At 41.3% G+C, this 20,473-nt stretch overlaps 1 pseudogene; it reads left to right on the top strand.

Annotated features, from left to right (window-relative positions):
* The window catches only part of LOC141051127 (uncharacterized), a 68,985-nt pseudogene that overhangs the window by 2,098 nt on the left and 46,414 nt on the right, over window positions 1-20,473 (top strand).

Raw genomic sequence — 20,473 nt, 5'->3', positions numbered from 1 at the left:
ACTGGAGAGGTGAGGACTCTGGAAATGTCTGTAGTGAGATTTATTAATGTGTCTCTCCATAATCAGGAATACACAGTAGTGAAGAAGACCTCTAGTGAACGCTGTCAGGACCCTGTGTCTGAGGGATGGGGACGACCCCTGGGCCCAATCACGTGGCCTCCACCTCACCCCCTGATACATGAGGACATCAGTGACCAGAAAATCCTAGAACTCGTCTACAAGATGATTGAACTGCTGACTGGAGAGGTGACACTGCTGGGAATGCTGGGACATTATACAGTAACGCTATTGAGGGAACGGGGGGGATGACGGTATCATTGTTTGTGTCAGGTTCCTATAAGGTGTCAGGATGTCACTGTCTATTTCTCCATGGAGGAGTGGGAGTATTTAGAAAGACACAAAGATCTGTACAAGGACGTCATGAAGGAGGTTCCTGAGCCTCTCACATCACCAGGTAATAAACAGGACTAAATACACACGGCCTATAATTAATTTCATGTAAAGAATGAGTTCAGTCCCTGTGTGTGTTTCCTTTAGTTGTATCCAGTAAGAGAACAACACCAGAGAGATGTCCCCATCCTCTTCAACGGGACTGTAAAAAAGAAAATCCTAATATTCCTCAGGATCATCAGGTAGATCCTGCCACCATGAAGATGTGATGTGAAGATTTCTTCTTAACATTTTGAATAGATTCTTTATGATCTTTGACCTTCCCATTCAGGTCCCTGCAATACCAGATCCTCTCAGTGGAGATCTCCTGTGTAAGAAAATTTTCCTGATTGACCCATCAAGGATGGATAGGAGCAGTGACAATATGGCGGAGAGGATATTACAACTCACCCTAGACATCCTCTTCCAGCTTACTGGAGAGGTGAGAGATTCTGATGACGTCACATTACATCATTCTTATCTACAGGAATAACAGATGGACAGAACTGGAGAGGTGAGGACTCTGAAAATGTCTGTAGTGAAATTAATTAATATGTCTCTCCATAACCAGGTATATACAGTAGTGAAGAAGGACTTTAGTGAGCTCTGTCAGGCCCCTGTGTCTAAGGGGTGGGGAAGAACCTTGAGCCCAATCACGGGGCCTCTACCTCACCCCCTGAAACATGCGGGAATCAATGACCAGAAGATCCTAGATCTCACCTACAAGATGATTGAGCTGCTGACTGGAGAGGTGACACTGCTGGGAATGCTGGGACATTATACAGTAATGCTATGAAGGGATCTGTGTGATGATGGTATCATGGTATATGTCAGGTTCCTATCAGGTGTCAAGATGTCACCGTCTATTTCTCCATGGAGGAGTTTGAATATCTAGAAGTACACAAAGATCTGTACAAGGACGTTATGATGGAGATTCCCCAGCCCCTCACATCAGCAGGTAATAGACAGGACTAAATACACACGGTCTATAATTATCTGTATGTAAAGAATGAATCCAGTCCCTTTTATGTGTTTCTTTCAGTTGTATGCAGTAAGAGGACAACACCAGAGAGATGTCCCCGTCCTCTTCTTCCACAGGACTGTAAAGAAGAAGATCCCAATGTTCCTCAGGATCATCAGGTAGGTGGAGAGAAGGTGTCATGAGATCTCCCCTATGATGTGTAGACGGCTGTGAAGATCTTGTGTTCAGTCTTGTTTTATCCACCATTATTATATGTTTTATACTTGTGTAATGAGAACGGTGGAGATGGCAGGATTAGAGCTGATCATAGATGTGACTTCTCCATCTGGCTGTGACTTTTACAATATTTGTTTCAGAGTAAAGATCAGACCCATATTAATACTACAGAGATATATGTGAGGGGTGATGAGCGGTGTAAAGAGGAGATTCCTACAGATAACCGCCCAGGTGAGTAGTAATCACTTAATGCAGAGAAATCACAGATTATCCTTCCTGTACAATTCTGCTTAGCTTTTTAAGGCTTGTTCTCTCATAAGATTTTCATGTGAATTTTTATTAACCGAATGATTTTGTGCTTAAACAAAAGAACACCTTCTTTAGTATCTTTTTCTGTTAAAGCATTTTAGCTACAACATTTCACAGGCGAAAACTAAAATAATACCGTTTTCCCACTAAGAAAATTATAGGGCTGATCTCTGTATAATCTGCTCTGACCGTTTGATCATGTGATTGCTCCAGCCTAACTCATCCACAGCAGGAAAGGATTAGTCTCAGTTGCGGATATTGATTAGCTAAATCGATCATGAGTTCATCCGAAAGAGGAGGCATGGAGACTGGCGGGGCACCTGGCCATCAGGGGAAGGGGATTATTAGTAATAATTATATCTCATGATCTATAAACCCTTAAGGGCCATGGACTTACGATCAATGTTTATAGGGCATGTGTTGTGTATCAGCCCCACCATGGAATTAGTGTGATGGCTGTACAGAAGAGGAAAGTAACCCCTTATCTGATGGACGTCTATGACCTCAAGATAAGGATTCAAAGAAAATGTAGAAACAGGATTTGTACAGCGATAATCCAGCACCACATAGGTTAAAACATCACTTTTATTCCCTGGTTAAAACTATTCCTTCTGTGCAGGTATGTACTAACAAAAAACACATACACTTATGGCGACATCCCCGCCGACGCGTTTCATGCTTGTTTACAGCCCTTATTCATAGCTTGGGGAACAATACTCATTATCAGAGTGTTAAACACTGGTGATTACATGGTACAGGAATAATCACTTAATCCAACAGTAGAAAATTGACCTTAATAACATAGAAATGAGATATAATAATACCGTATATACTTGTGTATAAGTCGACCTGTGTATAAGCTGACTCCCCTAATTTTGCCACAAAAAACTGGGAAAACTTATTGACTCGCGTATAAGCCTAGGGTGGAAAATGCAGCAGCTACTGGTAAATTTCAAAAATAAAAATAGATACCAATAGAAGTAAAATTAATTGAGACATCAGTAAGTTAAATGTTTTTGAATATCCATATTGAATCAGGAATCCCATATAATGCTCCATACAGTTCATGATGGGCCCCATAAGATGCTCCATACAAAATACACCTCATATAATGCTGCACAAAGGTTAATAATGGCCCCATAAGATGCTCCATAGAATAATATTCCCCATATAATGCTCCATAGATTATGCCCCATATGATGCTCCATAGATTATGCCCTCATATGCAGCTTCATAGAATATGCCCCCATATGCTGCTCCAAAGAATATGCCCCCATATGCTGCCCCATAGAATATGCCTTCATGTGCTGCCCCATAGACTATGCCCCCATATGCTGCCCCATAGACTATGCCCCCATATGCTGCCCCATAGACTATGCCCCCATATGCTGCTCCATAGATTATGCCCCTATATGCTGCCCCATAGAATATGCCCCCATATGCTGCCCCCATAAGATGCTCCACAGAATATGCCCCATAAGATGCTCCATAGAATATGCCCCAGAAGATGCTCCATAGATTATTCCCCCATAAGATGCTCCATAGACTATGCCCCCATAAGATGCTCCATAGATTATGCTCTCATGCTGCCCCATTGAATATGCCCCCATATGCTGCTCCATAGAATATGCCCCCATATGCTGCCCCCATATGCTGTTCCATAGAATATGCCCCCATATGCTGTCCCCATATGCTGCTCCATAGATTATGCCCCCATATGCTGCTCCATAGATTATGTCCCCATATGCTGCTCCATAGAATATGCCCCCATATACTGCCCCATAAGATGCTCCATATATTATGCCCCCATATGCTGCTGCAAAAAAAATAAAAATGCCATACTCACCTCTCCTGCTCAGAACCCGGCTCCTGATATATTCACCTGCCTGGGTCCATCGCTGCTCACCGCTGTCTGCGAGTCTTCTGTCAGTGACTGTTCAGCCAGCAGAGGGCGCGGCGCGCACTAACCACGTCACCGCGCCCCCTGCTGGCTAAATGTCACGGACACAGGAAGCAGCAGACAGCGGTGATCAGCGATGGACCCCGGACAGGTGAATATCGCTATACTTACCCCCTCCTGGCACGGTCTCTGCAGCCCCACTTCTCCACTGTCTCCCTTCATGCCTTCAGCGGTCACGTGATACCGCTCATTACACTCATGAATATGTGCATATTCATGAGTTTAATGAGTGGTACCATGTGACCGCTGAAGGCAGACCGTGGAGAAGCGGGGGGGCTGCAGAGACCGCGCCGGGGGGGTAAGTATGATCTCTGACACCCCCGCTCCCCCTCCCATGCCGACGCCCAGGTATATGACGCGTGTATAAGCCGAGAGGGGCACATTCAGCCCAAAAAAATGGGCTCAAAATCTAGTCTTATACACGAGTATATACGGTAATAATAATAAGAGAAAAATATACTGTGTATAAGATGTTGAACGAGATCCTTCTCTTCGAGCCTCAAGATCCACTACACATTTTGTCTCCTGTCTTAGAAGGATTCCTTTTCATTCTCCTCCTCTTGAGGGATTTTTAACCCTTTCAATGCTATCAATACAGAAAAAGGTGTACACCTAAGAGTACAAAAGCAATTATATTTTATTAAACACCATATATCTCCAAAATTAAAAGAAACTAAAGCCAAAGCCTCTGCATAGACACTTATGGATCAATATGCATTAATATGATTAATTACAATAATGGATATAATAAGTACTATTAGATCTCTCAGGATTGAAGAAATACAATCAAATACTTACCAATATAGTAGTAGAGCAACTAATGGATCCCTAGGAGAAATTAATAAGTGCAGTCAGATATACAGTCATTACAGTCATGGCCAAAAGTGTTAGCACTGTTTAAAATTGTTCCAGAAAATGAAGTATTTCTCCCGGAAAATGATCAAATTTGCATAATGTTTTGTTACACACGTTACACACATGTTTATTTCCTTTGTCTATATTGGAACAACAGAAAAAAATCAGAGAAAAAAGGCAAATTGGATATCATTTTCACACAATACCCGAAAAATTAGCCTGACATAATTGTTGGCACCTTCCAAAATTGTGGATAAACAACTTTGTTTCAAAGCCTGTGATGCTCATTCAAACTCACCTGTGGCAAGGAACAGGTGTAGGCAATATGAAAATCACACCTGAATGGGGAGAAGTTGCATTGTGTGTCTGTGTTTGCCACACTAAGCATGGAGAACATAAATAGGAGAGACCTGTCTGAACACTTGAGAACCAAAATTGTTTAACAATATGTACAATCTCAAGGTTACAAGATCTCCAGAGATCTCCATGTTCCCTTGTCCATGATGCTCAACATAATCAAGACATTTACAACCCCATGACACTGTAGCAAATTTCCCTGGATGTGGACCTCAGAGAAAAATTGATGAAAGGTTGTAACACAGGTTAGCTTGAATGGTGGATAAGCAGCCCCAGTCATGTTCCAAAGAAATTCAAGCTGTCCTGCAGGCTCAGGATGCATCAGCATCATGGAAACCTAGTCATCAACATTTGAATGAAATTAAACACTATGGCAGGAGGACCCAGTGCTGACACTGAGGCTTAAAAAGATAAACTTTAATTTTCCAAAATGTACGACAGATGAGACCAAGATAGAGCTTTTTGGTATAGAACATTATTCTACTCTTTTCCAAAAAAGAAAAACAATTGCCAAAGGCAACAAAATGATGTACTAGTCCAAAGATGTCAAAAGAATTGTACATTTTATTGGTTCATAACAAAGAATAAATCAGAAAAAATCAGGAGAAGGAATCGGAGGAAAAAAATGTGTGCAAATTACTGCTGTAAACAAAGGGCACAGTACACCCCTGTGGACCCATCAATTGGAGCTAAAGATTAATCCGTATTAGAATATAATATATAGGTGTATAATGGCCTATATTATTATTATTTATTATAGCGCCATTTATTCCATGGCGCTTTACATGTGAGGAGGGGTATACATAATACATACAAGTACAGTAATCTTAAGCAATACAAGTCACGACTGGTACAGAAGGAGAGGGGACCCTGCCTGCGAGGGCTCACAATCTACAAGGGATGGGTGAGGATACAGTAGGCGAGGGTAGAGCTGGTCATGCAGCAGTTATAAAGAATAATACATATGCTCACATAGACACAGATTTCAACTCAATAGAGCAGCCATCATAGTACCTTTTGAGTACAGCAAAAATGCCCAGCTCAAGGGAGCGATCCAGAGAGGTGTGGGTGCCTGCCCCAACGCGCGTTTTGGTCCTGCCTTCATCAGGGGGCACACACACACTCTCACCATGCAGCCTGATAAATGATTACCGCTCACTGGCAACGAATAGTGAGCAGCATCTCGCATGCCAGAAGAAATACTCCCACTCCCAAATTACTCCCACCATGTAAACCACAACTGCGTCAGCATCACTCAGTGAAGGGCGTGGGCACAACCTTCATGTGCTGATGCCAAGAGCCGGGAGGAGTCAAGGCCACACAAGGACAACGCATGTGCAAGTGAAGAGTGAATTGCCGGTCCAGACAAATTAACCCATGAAGATAGTGAACGGATCACAAAATACACCAAAGTCGTCCCTAAACATATCAAGGTCTACACACTCAAACACCACAGGTATCAGTGCAAGAACACAAGTATACAAAAATACAATACAGTAATATATAAATAGGGTAACATTAAGCCCTATATATAAGATTATTCATTAGCGCAATTTGAAGGAATTCCATCGAAGTAATGCCAGAGGAGGAGAATGACATGATCCAAAGTGAGGGTTGTCAGATGGTTGTCAAATGTCATTTGAGAGACCAAGAGAGGCATGTTCTAAATTACTGTACAGGAGATATCCCCAATAATTAAAATCAAGATAAAATTACAATAATAAGAATAAAAAGATAAAACAATAATTCAGCAGTATTGCATCACATGTACCAAGATAAATCATTATCATAAATCAGCGGAAGGTCAGAGGAAGGGAGCATAACTAAGGTTTTCATTGAGGCCAGGTGGATGGAGGGTCCCCAGTCTTCAAATCCATCTTTACTCCATTTGTGAAAGTCTCCTCAAGACCCCACCATCACGGATGTTGGCCTCAATCATGTCAATCCCTCTTACCTATAGAAGGCTACCATCACAGCCATAATGGGACTTCAAATGGCGAGGAATAGTTTTAAGCGTGAATGAGTCCATCTGCGCTGCCGCAATGCCCAAAACATGTTCTCTAATGCACACTTTTAATTGGCGCATCGTAAGACCTATATAAATTTTTGCACAGGGGCAGGTGGCATAATAGATGACATTAACCCTTGTGCATGTGATGTGCCTTCTTACCTTATATTCACATGAACAATCAGAATTAGAAAACACATCACTCCACATTAGGGCATTCAACACAGCAGCCACAGGGGACACATCCACACCTAGCAGCCATATTATTTAGAAAAGTTTTGAATGTCTCACTGACATAATGACTTTGGACCAAAATGCCCCTCAAATTAAGTTATCTACGTGATGTGATGGCAGCCCTATCAGGCAAAAATCTGAAAATGACTGGTACTATGATGGCTGCTCTATTGCGTTGAAATCTGTGTCTATGTGAGCATAATATGTATTATTCTTTATATAGGCCATTATACACCTATATATTATATTCTATTACGGATTATTCTTTAGCTCCAATTGGTGGGTCCACAAGGGTGTAGTGTGCCCTCTGTTTACAGCAGTAATTTGCACACATTTTTTACCCTGATTCCTTCTCCTGTTTTTTTTCTGATTTATACTTTGTTATGAATTTTAACTGATAAAATTTATAATTCTTTTGACATCTTTGGACTAGTACATCATTTTGTTGCCTCTGGCAATTGTTTTCTTGTTTGAGCTTGTTGATGTGTCCATTATAGAATCGTAGAGTTGGAAGGGACCTCCTGGGCCATCTGGTCCAACCCCCTGCTCAAAGCAGGATTAGCGAAATCATCCCAGACAGATGTCTGTCCAGCCTCTGTTTGAAGACTTCCATTGAAGGAGAACTCACCACTTCTCGTGGCAGCCTGTTCCACTCATTGATCACTCTAACTGTCAAAAAGTTTTTTCATATCTAATTTGTGTCTCCTCCCATTCAGTTTCATCCCATTGCTTCAAGCCTTTCCTTGTGCAAATGAGAATAAAGATGATCCTTCTACAATGTGACAGCCCTTGAGATATTTGTAGACAGCTGTTAAGTCTCCTCTCAGTCTTCTCTTTTGCAAGCTAAACATTCCCAAATCATGCAACCGTTCCTCATAACACGGGGTTTGCAGACCGGTCACCATTCTGGTCGCTCTTTTCTGAACTTGCTCCAGTTTGTTGATGTCTTTTTTAAAATGTGGCGCCCAAAACTGGACACAGTATTCCAGATGAGGTCTGACCAAAGAGGAGTAGAGGGCAATAATGACTTCACATGATCTAGACTGTATGCTTCTGTTAATACATCCTAGAATTGCATTTGCCTTTTTTGCTGCTGCATCACACTGTTGACTCATATTCAGTCTGTGATCTATTAGTATACCCAAGTCTTTTTCACATGTGCTGTTGCTTAGCCCTATTCCTCCCATTCTGTATATGCTTTTTTCACTTTTATTGCCCAGATGTAGTACTTTGCACTTTTCCCTGTTAAAAACCATTCTGTTAGTTGCTGCTCACTGCTCCAGGTTATTTATATCTTTTTGACTCCTCTCGCTCTCTTTAGTATTAGCTATCCCTCCTAGCTTTGTGTCATCAGCAAACTTAATCAGTTTACCCTCAATTCCTTCATCTAAATCATTGATAAAGATGTTGAACAATACAGGGCCCAGGACAGAGCCCTGTGGTACCCCACTTGAGACATTCTTCCAACTGGATGTGCAGCCATTTACTACCACTCTTTGGGTCCGATCACTAAGCCAGTTATGAATCCACCTAACAGTTGCCTTGTCCATTCCATACCTAGTCATTTTTTCAATAAGGATTGTGTGAGATACTTTGTCAAATGCTTTGCTGAAGTCAAGATATACTATATCTACAGCATTTCCCTGATCCACCCAATCAGTGATTCCATCATAGAAGGAAATTAAGTTAGTCTGACATGACTTATTAGTTACAAACTCATGCTGACTCTGTTTAATCACTTCGTTCTTATCCAGGTACTGACATACATGTTGTTTAATAATTTGTTCAAAGATCTTTCCTGGTATAGAAGTCAGACTCACCGGCCTATAATTGCCTGGGTCCACCTTCTTCCCCTTTTTGAAGATAGGAACATTTGCTCTTCTCCAGTCTTCTGGGACTTCTCCTGTTCTCCAAGAATTTTCAAAGATTATGGAGAGGGGTTCATAAATTTCTTCTGCTATCTCCTTCAGGACTCTGGGGTGTAATTCATCTGGAAATGGAGACTTGAATTCAATTAGGTTAGCTAAGTGTTTCCTCACTATCTTTCTGTTTATAGATATCTGTTTATAGATGATCCATCACACTGACTACAGGACCCCTTAATTGTAAGATAAATTCTTTTGGGTATCATATCATGTGTCTATTGGTGGAGTATTTTGTGTTTTCCAAAAAAAGGAATGAGGTGTACAGAGAAATGCACACAGTACCTACAGTCAAATATGGTGGAGGTTCAAAGATGTTTTGGGGTTGTTTTGCTGTCTCAGGCATTAAGTGCCTTTACTGTGTGCTGTGTGCCCCTGATGAGGGGCAATACCCCGAAACAGCTGTCTGTGGATGGATACCATGTTTTGGCATAGGTGGTTTCCTTCATTGGAGACTTCCCTTCCCGTGGTTGTTCCTTCCCGGGGAAAGACCTGGCTAGTCATTGCTTGCGTTGAGAAACATGTGATGGTGTCTCCGTGGCTTGTGTTTTGCATGATTTACATATTTCCCATAAGGGATGGGGGCATTGCTCTAGAATCACTGCGTTGAGAAACATGTGATGGTGTCTCCGCAGTGTTGGATGTTGATCTCCATGAGTTCATTCATCCTCATTTTTCACAGTCTTCTATTAGACATTGCTCCTACTGGCCAGTTTCCTACTCCACACTGATAAGGGACAATACCCCGAAACAGCTGTCTGTGGATGGATATCATGTTTTGGCATAGGTGGTTTCCTTCATTGGAGACTGCCCTTCCCGTGGTTGTTCCTTCCCAGGGAAAGACCTGGCTAGTCATTGCTTGCGTTGAGAAACGTGATGGTGTCTCCGCGGCTTGTGTTTTGCATGTTTTACTGTGTGCAAGGCATCATGAAATCTGAACATTACCAAAGGATTTTGGGTCGCAGCATGGTGCCCAGTGTCAGAAAGCTGGGTTGGTGTAAATCATGGGAATTCCAACAGGACAATGACCCCAAACGTTCTTCAAGAAGCACCCAGATATGGATGGAAATAGCGCTGTAGAATTCTGAAGTGCCCATCAATGAGTCCAGATCGAAATCCGATTGAACACCTGTGGACAAACAACTTTGTCAGGAACTTTTTGAGGGTTGTAAGTGAAATAATGTCCATTTTGCAGGTGGGAGAGTGTCCCCCCCCCCCAATATCTCCCGCTACAAAGCTAGCACTACTGTGTGCTGATAGAACCTTGGTGAGGTCACAGTCATTTGATCAGTCACATGGTGAATGAGTCACATGGTCTAAGCTTAGATGGCTGAAGGAAAGAAATTTCAGTGTTCAGTGTGATCAGCCTGGAGAAGGAGCACTGCAGGAGAGTGCTCCATGGACTAAGTGAACCTGAACCGTGTGTTCTGCCAGCCGTGAGCAGGAGGGAAGCTGCTCACAGACTGTTTGTTCTTCCACCATCTTGTTTTGTTTTCCTGTTTTGCCCAGTGGGCTGTATTTTCTTTACTACTACCCCCCTTGGTTTATGCTGCCAATAATAAACCAAAGGAAGTCTTTAAAGCCGCAGTGTACCCGTGTGTACCTCCGTGTGCAGTCGAGTGAGCCGCTCTACCACACACTATTAAATAAGAAAAATTATAAATTTAAAGAGCACCAGAAAGCACTGATTGTGGTGTCTACCAAAATAACCAAATATAACAAAAAATATTTGACCACTGGAAGATGGGGAATAAAGGATTTCACAAATGAAGTTTGTTATAGGGGCCACATAAAGAGGCAATCAATAGAGGGTACATATTATAGGACCTGTAGTCCCAGCTAGAGGGATCAATGGGGAGAGACGTATCATGCAAAGAAAAGAAGCTTCCTCAGGGGAAAATGTCAACAAAAAGTAGTGTAACCCTTTCACAACTTTTGTTGTATAGGTATGTCAAAATTCGTGTCCCTGCCTGTGATGTGGGCTCCGACTCTGAGCCCACATCTTTCCGGACACATGGCAGCTGATCTGATCACCTGTCATGAGCCTCTAACAGCCGCAGATGGATCCGAGATCCATATAGTGGCTGGCGTTCATAGATCGTGATTTCTCAAATCCATAGCATTTCTGAATCGCTGCTATGTGTAGCACAGGCAACCGGATGATCGCAGGTTCAAGTCTCCTGAGGGAACTATAGAAGCCAGTAAAATGATACCAAAAAAAAGTTTATAAAAAATAAAAAAAACACAAGTTCAAATCAACCCCTGAAAGCAAAACAAAAAAATACACATATTTGATATCGCTGCTTTCAGAAATGTCCGATCTGTCAAAATATATATATATATATATATATATATATATATGTAAATTAATCCGATTGGCAAATGACATAATGAGAAAAAAATTGAAATGCCTAAATTACTTCTTTTTGGCCTCTCTAACATTGCATTAACAGGCAATAAAAACAAATCCAAAAAAATGGAAACGCTACGGATGTCAGAAAATGGCGACATAAGCGAATTTATTTTTTCACCACTGAAATAAATAAGAACCCATACATTTTTGGTATCTGCTTACTCATAATGACCTAGGTAATCATATTGCCAGGTCAGTTTTAGCATTTAGTGAAAATGGTAAATGAAAAACACAAAACAGAATTGTGGAATTTCACTTTTTTTTGGCAATTTCACCACATTAGGAATTTTTTTTACCTGTTTTCCAGTACGATATATTAAAAACAATAGTTTCATTAAAAAGTACAACTCATCCAGCAAAAAACAATCTCTCAAATGGTTCTATTGACAGAAAAATACAAATATATGGCTCTGGGAAGAAAGGGAGAGAAAAACGAAATCTAAAATAATGGAAAATCACAAGATCATGAAGGGGTTAATAAAGTTGCTTAACAGTATAAGAAACCCACTCCAAATCACTCAAATATTCTTAAAAATAAAGGAATTTTAAAAGTTGACATATTTGGTATTTCCAGCATGGCATTGATTAATCTGTAAAGTTAATGATACAAACGCTTAATTTGTTTTATACAAAGTTTTGAATTTTTATAAACTGTTGAGCCACCGGCTTATCAAGGTGCAGAACAAGATGGCAATGGAGGCAGGAATAGTGGTCTTTCCTCTACAGTGATGATTCCAGTTTTTATCTTGAATGCAACGATAGCCAGAGATTGGTCTGGAGACTATGATGACCATGCAGTGAAGAAGCCTTAACGAGGGAATGTCACGCTGGTCCTACTCCCATGATTATACTGTGGGGTGGCATAATGTACGGTATCCGGACCCCTATAATCTTTATTCTAAGTACACTAATAGCTCGGCGATGCAGTGATCTGGCCAGTTCTCCAAAGTATCTCAGGAGGTGTATTTCTACCCACACAACCCCAGGCTCCATATTGCTTGTGGTACTGTCATTGGTTGGTAATTGCAGCAGCAGATCTTGAGAATTTTCTTGCCCATGTGCATTCAGTGCGGCAGAACGTTCCTCGCACGACCAATAATAACCTCATTGATAGAAACCAAACCGTGTAAGCGCATTTTTACATAAGCTACTCATACTAGATACTGAAAAGATAGAGATGTTTTGAAAATTCTGTTTCCTTTTTTCATGATTTCCAAATTACTCACATGTTTTCCATCCTGTGATTTTCATAACTCCATTCTGGGTGTTACAATTTCAATATTGAGGAGTGTGGTAAGTCTGGCATATTGTGGTACGTCTTCACAACTGCTACCAAGCTCTAGCATCATTGCCTGCCAGACTGACATCATGTCAACAGCACTGCAACCAATCAGTAAGCTGACTAGTTGCCATGCTATCAATGTAATGTCATCGCTGCAGCCAATGCCAGACATCGGGAGCAGTGTCATAGACTCACCAGTGGACCCCAGGAAGGTGAGTCCACGGCAGATAGTTGTTTTTTTTTTTTTTTTAAAGCCAAATGCAGTGATGGACATGTTCTTTTTTTTTTTTGAAAGGCAACAACTCATTCAATGGTAATGGTCATTTATTCTGTTATGATTATGCTTACCAGCATGGTTGTGGAAAGCCGATGATGGCCAAAACAGGCAATGGTTCCAGGGCATCCCTGATAGTCAGGCATGCAAGGCGTCCCAAGGAAACAGGAATTAGTCACTGACAGGCATTTTGCAGGTTATGAAGTAAAAAAATAGTCGAGGTCATGCAGAGAAGTGAGGCAGCTGGATGTCTAAGCATTGGATGAGTCAGGAAGCGGTTCAGGAGCAAACCAAGATCAATTTTTAGGAATGATTCAATATTTATTGAAAAATTAAATATACATTTTAATTTTTTTGGCAGATAACTGGACCGTGATCTCAGGGAAGTACCAGATATTTTCAGATTTTGATGCAAATGATCCTAGTATCACACCTAATATCTTTGACGAGCATCCCATTATACCAGACATACCTTTAGTCCGTCTTAAGAAAAAGAAATATAACAAATGGGATGATGAACATCCAGGAGCACATACAAGAAAGAAGCCATTTTCATGCTTAGAATATGAAAAACATTTTTTGGACAAATCACGTTTTGCTCAGCATCAGAAAATTCAAACAGGGGAGAAGCCATTTTCATGTTCAGAATGTGGGAAATGTTGTAGATCGAAATCTTATCTTACTAACCATCAGAGAATTCACACAGGGGAGAAGCCATTTTCATGCTCAGAATGTGAAAAAAGTTTTTCAGACAAATCATCTTTTGCTCAGCATCAGAAAATTCACACAGGGGAGAAGCCATTTTCATGTTCAGAATGTGGGAAATGTTTTAATCGGAAAACAAATCTTGCTACACATCTGAAAATTCACACAGGGGAGAAGCCATTTTCATGCTCAGAATGTGGGAAATGTTGTCGAATGAAATTTGATCTTATTAAACATCAGAGAATTCACACAGGGGAAAAGCCATTTTCATGTTTGGAATGTGGGAAATGTTGCACATCAAAATCTGATCTTACTAGACATCAGAGAATTCACACAGGGGAGAAGCCATTTTCATGCTCAGAATGTGAAAAAACTTTTTCAGACAATTCATCTTTTGCTCAACATCAGAAAATTCACACAGGGGAGAAGCCATTTTCATGTTCAGAATGTGGGAAATGTTTTAATCGGAAAGCAATTCTTGCTACACATCTGAAAATTCACACAGGAGAGAAGCCATTTTCATGCTCAGAATGTGGGAAATGTTCTAGAACGAAATTTGATCTTACTAAACATCAGAGAATTCACACAGGGGAGAAACCATTTTCATGTTCGGAATGTGGGAAATGTTTTACAGAGAAAAAAACTCTTACTCGACATCTAAGAAATCACACAAGGGAGAAGCTATTTTTCTGATCAGAATATGGGAAGTGTTTTACAAACACATCAAATCTAGTTACACATTGGAGAAGTAATTTTCAATTTAAGAATATGGGGAAAAATTTCTTACATATTATTTTTTATTTTACTCAGAGAAATCACACAAGTAGACATTTTCTTAAATTTTTTATTTGAAAAATTGTATCTGTAACAGTCAATGTAAATTCACATGTCGTATTGCAAAAGGAATGGAAAACAATTTAAAGCACTAAATGATGACTAATAAATGTAAGTAATTACCAATAAACATCTGTTATCAAAAAGCAAACAATAGAAATAAAACACCTATAACCTGATTGTGCACTTTATTGGACACACTCATCTATTACTTTGTTGGGCCTCCTCCGCCTTTTCTAGGTTCTTCAATTTCTTGTCACAAAAAATTGAAATGCAGGAATATTGGCCCATGCAGGCTTGATATATTCTCGCATGTGTGGCAAGAGACTGAATCTCTGTTTACTTCTTCCAATTCTAATTTAACCCCTTAGCGACAGAGCCAGTTTGCAGCTTAATGACCAGGCCAATTTTTACAATTCTGACCACTGTCCCTTTATGAGGTTATAACTCTGGAACGCTTTAACGGATCCTGCTGATTCTGAGATTGTTTTTTCGTGACATATTGTACTTCATGTTAGTGGTAAAATTTCTTCGATAAGTCTTGTGTTTATTTATGAAAAAAACAGAAATATGGCAAAAAATTTTAAAATTTTGCAATTTTAAAACTTTAAATTTTTATGCCCTTAAATCAGAGAGATGTGTCACATAAATTTCTTAATAAATAACATTTCCCACATGTCTACTTTACATCAGCACAATTTTGGATGCAAAATTTTTTTTTGTTAGAAAGTTATAAGGGTTAAAAGTTGACCAGCGATTTCTCATTTTTACAACAAAATTTACAAAGCCATTTTTTTTAGGGACCACATCATATTTAAAGTCATTTTGAGGGGTGTACATGACAGAAAATACCCAAAAGTGGCACCATTCTAAAAACTAGACCCCTCAAGGTGCTCAAAACCACATTCAAGAAGTTTATTAACCCTTTAAGTGCTTCACAGGAACGAAAGCAATGTGGATGGAAAAAATTAACATTTAACTTTTTTTTGGAAAAAAATTACTTCAGAACCAATTTTTTTTATTTTCACAAGTGTTAAAAGAGAAAATCAACCACAAAATTTGTTGTACAATTTCTCCTGAATACGCCGATACCCCATATGTGGGGGTAAACCCCTTTTTCAGCACACGGCAGAGCTCGCAAGGGATGGAGCACCGTTTGACTTTTTCAACGCAGAATTGGCTGGAATTAAGATCGGATGCCATGTTGCGTTCGGAGAGCCCTTAATGTGCCTAAACAGTGGAAAACTCCAACAAGTGACCCCATTTTGGAAACTAGACCCATGAAGGAACTTATCTAGATGTGTGGTGAGCACTTTGAACCTTCAAGTGCTTCACAGAAGTTTATAAACGCAGAGCCGTGAAAATAAGAAATCCATTTTTTTTCCACAAAAATGATCTTTTCGCGCCCAAATTTTTATTTTTACAAGGGTAACAGGAGAAATCATACCCCCACAGTTATTATGCAATTTGTCCTGAGTACACTGATACCCCATATGTGGGGGGGAACCACTGTTTGGGCGCATGGGAGAGCTCGGAAGGGAAGGAGTGCCATTTTGGAATGCAGACTTTGATGGAATGGTCTGCGGGCATCATGTTGCGTTTGCAGAGCCCCTGATGGGCCTAAACAGTGGAAACCCCCCACAAGTGACCCCATTTTGGAAATTAGACCCCCTAAGGAACTTATCTAGATGTGTGGTGAGCACTTTGAACCTTCAAGTGCTTCATAGAAGTTTATAACGTAGAGCCGTGAAAATAAGAAATCCATTTTTTTTCCACAAAAATGATCTTTTCGCGCCCAAATTTTTATTTTTACAAGGGTAACAGGAGAAATCATACCCCCACAGTTATTATGCAATTTGTCCTGAGTACACTGATACCCCATATGTGGGGGGGAACCACTGTTTGGGCGCATGGGAGAGCTCGGAAGGGAAGGAGTGCCATTTTGGAATGCAGACTTTGATGGAATGGTCTGCGGGCATCATGTTGCGTTTGCAGAGCCCCTGATGGGCCTAAACAGTGGAAACCCCCCACAAGTGACCCCATTTTGGAAATTAGACCCCCTAAGGAACTTATCTAGATGTGTGGTGAGCACTTTGAACCCCCAAGCGCGTCACAGAAGTTTATAAACGCAGAGCCGTGAAAATAAAAAGTCTTTTTTATTTCCACAAAAGTGATTTTTTAGACCCCAATTTTTAGACCCCCAAAGTTGGTAAATAGTGGAAACCCCTCAATTCTTGCTCCAACCCTAACCCCAACACACCCCTAACCCTAATCCCAACCCTAATCCCTAATCCTAACCCTAATCCTAGTTCGCCCTAACCCTAGCCCAACCCTAACCCTTAACCCTAGCCCAACCCTAACCCTTAACCCTAGCCCAACCCTAACCCTAGCCCAACCCTAACCCTTAACCCAACCCTAACCCTAGCCTAGCCCTAACCCTAGCCTAACCCTAGCCTAACCCTAGCCTAACCCTAACCCTAGCCTAACCCTAGCCTAACCCTAGCCTAACCCTAACCCTAGCCTAACCCTAACCCTAGCCTAACCCTAGCCTAACCCTAGCCTAACCCTTAACCCAACCCTAACCCTAGCCTAACCCTAGCCTAACCCTAACCCTAGCCTAACCCTAACCCTAGCCTAACCCTAACCCTTATGGAAAACTGAAAAAAAAAATATTTTTTTTATTTCATTATGTGTGCCAGAATAAGGGGGTGATAAAAGGGGGGTTATGTACTATTTTTATTATTTTGATCACTATGATCGTTTATCATAGTGATCAAAATAATGAATGGAATCTGCCAGCCGGAGCCAGCAGATTCCCGGCGGGCGCACTGCGCATGCGCCCGCCATTTTCAAGATGGCGGCGCCCATCGGATGACGCCGGCGGGCGCGGGACCACCGGGAGGGGACGGAGGACAAGGGAGAGGTACCGGGAGGGGACCGGGGGGATCGGGGACCCTATTTCTCTATCCTCTGATGTGCGATCACATCAGAGGAAAGAGAAATTAAATGTAAAATCGCGGCTTTTTTTTTTTGCGGTCGCCGTTATAGGGTTAATAACGGCGATCGCAAAAGCGGGGGTCGGTAAAAACCGACCGATTCATGTTCTCTGGGGTCTCGGCTACCCCTGGCAGCCGAGACCCCGGAGAAAATCCGACACTGGGGGGCGCTATTCACTTAAATCACAGCGCCGAATTAACGGCGCTGTGGTTTAAGTACCCTTAATTACCGCCGTTAAAAGGCATATCGGCGGTCGTTAAGGGGTTAAACGTCAGTGATTTTTTTGTGTGCAAAAAAAAACGGTCTGAGTTTTATCGGTTCTTTTGATCACTGTCGGCAGAGTTTTGTTAAGAATTTATCAGTTTTTCTGTGATGAGAAAAAACCTGATGGCGGATTCATGTTTATTTATGCAGTATAGCTGAATTTTAATTTGAACCTGTTGAATATTCATATTGCCTAAACCAAGGGCAGCATGAGTAATGTTTGGACAAATGGCTGGGAGAGAAGAGATAAGTTCAGTGCTGCTATGGTGCTCAGTGCAGTAGTCAAGGGCGAGGGGCTGCAATATTTCCACAGCCTGGCACCCCACAAATAAAAAGTGTCCCATTCTCCTTTGCTATGCATGGTGTTTGACACTCACATTTTGGTCACGAGCCTCTGCTTTCTCCAGTTCTTCAACTTCATTTACCATCACACTCACATTAGAAGATATCCAATTTGCTTTATATATTGAAAACTTTATTTAACTGTCTATTTTCTTCATAATGAGACACGCAGTATTGGTCACAAACTTTTCCATTTTAAAAGTCCATAAAACACATTCTGATGTCTGCTGTTCACTTGCTCTGAGCTATCCCTTCCTGGACTGACATTTCTAGGCCCAGGGATACTCTGTCCAGCTACAGCTTCCAAGAGTTCCGTCCCTTCTCCCTCCACATCTGACTTCCTAACCTAGGATGATATTGAGGCACACTTCACAGTGCCTCAGTTGGACCATAGGCCCTGGATGTTCCAAAAATGTCCTCTCCAAGTTTATGGGTGACATTTATTTGCTGTTAAACAGCCCATGTTCCTCGTGCCCTCCAGTCCTCCAACTACTGCTATCTCTCCTCAACAACTCTCACTCTAACTTTGACTGCACTAACCAGTAAGTGTTCCTCTTGTTAAGTGGCCCTGCTCCTCCCACACTGGAGCTGTTCCTAAACACACTGATTGTTTCTATCCAAACCTGTCTACTTTCTGAACTTGTTATGCCCACCACTGCACTATACACAATCCTATCTTACAGTTACATCTTAACTAGAGATGAGCAAATTTGTTCAGATTCAGTTCCGAATATGATCGGATTTGAATTTTGATTTTGCAATATTCATCGAACACAGCCGAACGTCATTAGAGTCAATGGGAGTAGAAATTGGCGAATATGTTTGGAACGTATCATAAGACATTCAGCACAAATAGTGTTCGAATATGGCCCGAATATGGCAAAATCAGATTCTGGGCCAAAATCCGAACATATTCGCTCATCTCTAATCTTAACCTGTGTCCTCTGCACTAATCTGATCCTTTCCCTATATCTAATACATTCATAAGAACATTTTGAGTCATCCACATATTATAGCAATACATTAATCATGCACCTTGGTGCCTATAAGGTTCTATTCAATATAAAACACTTTTTTCATATACACAGGTTCTAACAGTTTTTCTAAACAAGGGAGAAGCTCATGACCATCCAGGTCACCCTTATACATTCCTCCTTTCTAAAACATGTTCGTCCCAACCATGACAGCAACTGTAAGACACCAAATACATTTATTTATGCATAAAATTTAAAAATCTCTTTGTCAGAGTCCTATCCTTAAACTGTCCCTTTTGCCCACATAAATAATCACCTAGACCCTTATGGGTGCAGTCCTTCTCTTCAACCCAGCATGCTCATCGGGTCATCAACCTGTTACATGGGTCCACCTGCTCAGGGGACTCCAACACGAATTGTCCAAGTTTCTTTTAAAAATGGGTCCGCATGACCCCCATCCCTCTGGTCTGGGTATCTAGACACAGTGAGTTCATATTGAAACACAACTGTCTATAGGCTAGCCTACAACAGTTCAGGAGCAATGACCCAGCACAATCCTCAGGTAGTCCTGTTCAATTTTATCACTCCCTCCTGTTTGCAGAATACGGTCCCTTTTAAAAGAAAGGTGTGCTGGCCGTCAGTCCCTGGGGAAAAGTTCAAGGTTAAACACCAGCAAAGTTCATGGGGCAATGGGACAGAGTCCAAAGTGCAGTTGCACACAGTCCTTAGGAGCCACATGGGTTTCTTGCCCTTTAAGTGTTTTCAGTCCCACAATCCTGCAGGGGGCACAGACATTTTGTTTTGCTTAGTGTATTCCTGTATTGACCCCTCCTTGTTTTTCTACTATTCTTATGGATCTTGATTCTGTCCTTGATGTGACCTCTCTGCTATGACCCTGCTTGGTGACCTTTCCTACCTTTGAATCCACATAGAAGAGATGGTCGCACTCAACGAGTTAAACAATGATTCACAGGTTTATTGAAACATGCACCACATGTCATGCCGGGGGAGTGACAAGGAGTGCACAAAAAGACTGACAACGGCCGTTTCGCGCTGTTTGAGCGCTTCAACGGGTCAAACAGTGGAAGGAAGTGACGAGTTCATATTGTAATCACA

This window comes from Dendrobates tinctorius, unplaced genomic scaffold, assembly GCF_039654945.1.
Source record: "Dendrobates tinctorius isolate UK_male_01 unplaced genomic scaffold, ASM3965494v1 ptg000155l, whole genome shotgun sequence".
In the NCBI taxonomy this organism is placed as follows: domain Eukaryota; kingdom Metazoa; phylum Chordata; class Amphibia; order Anura; family Dendrobatidae; genus Dendrobates; species Dendrobates tinctorius.
The sequence above is the reverse complement of the archived record's forward strand: the minus strand, read 5'-3'. Positions and strand labels throughout refer to the sequence as shown.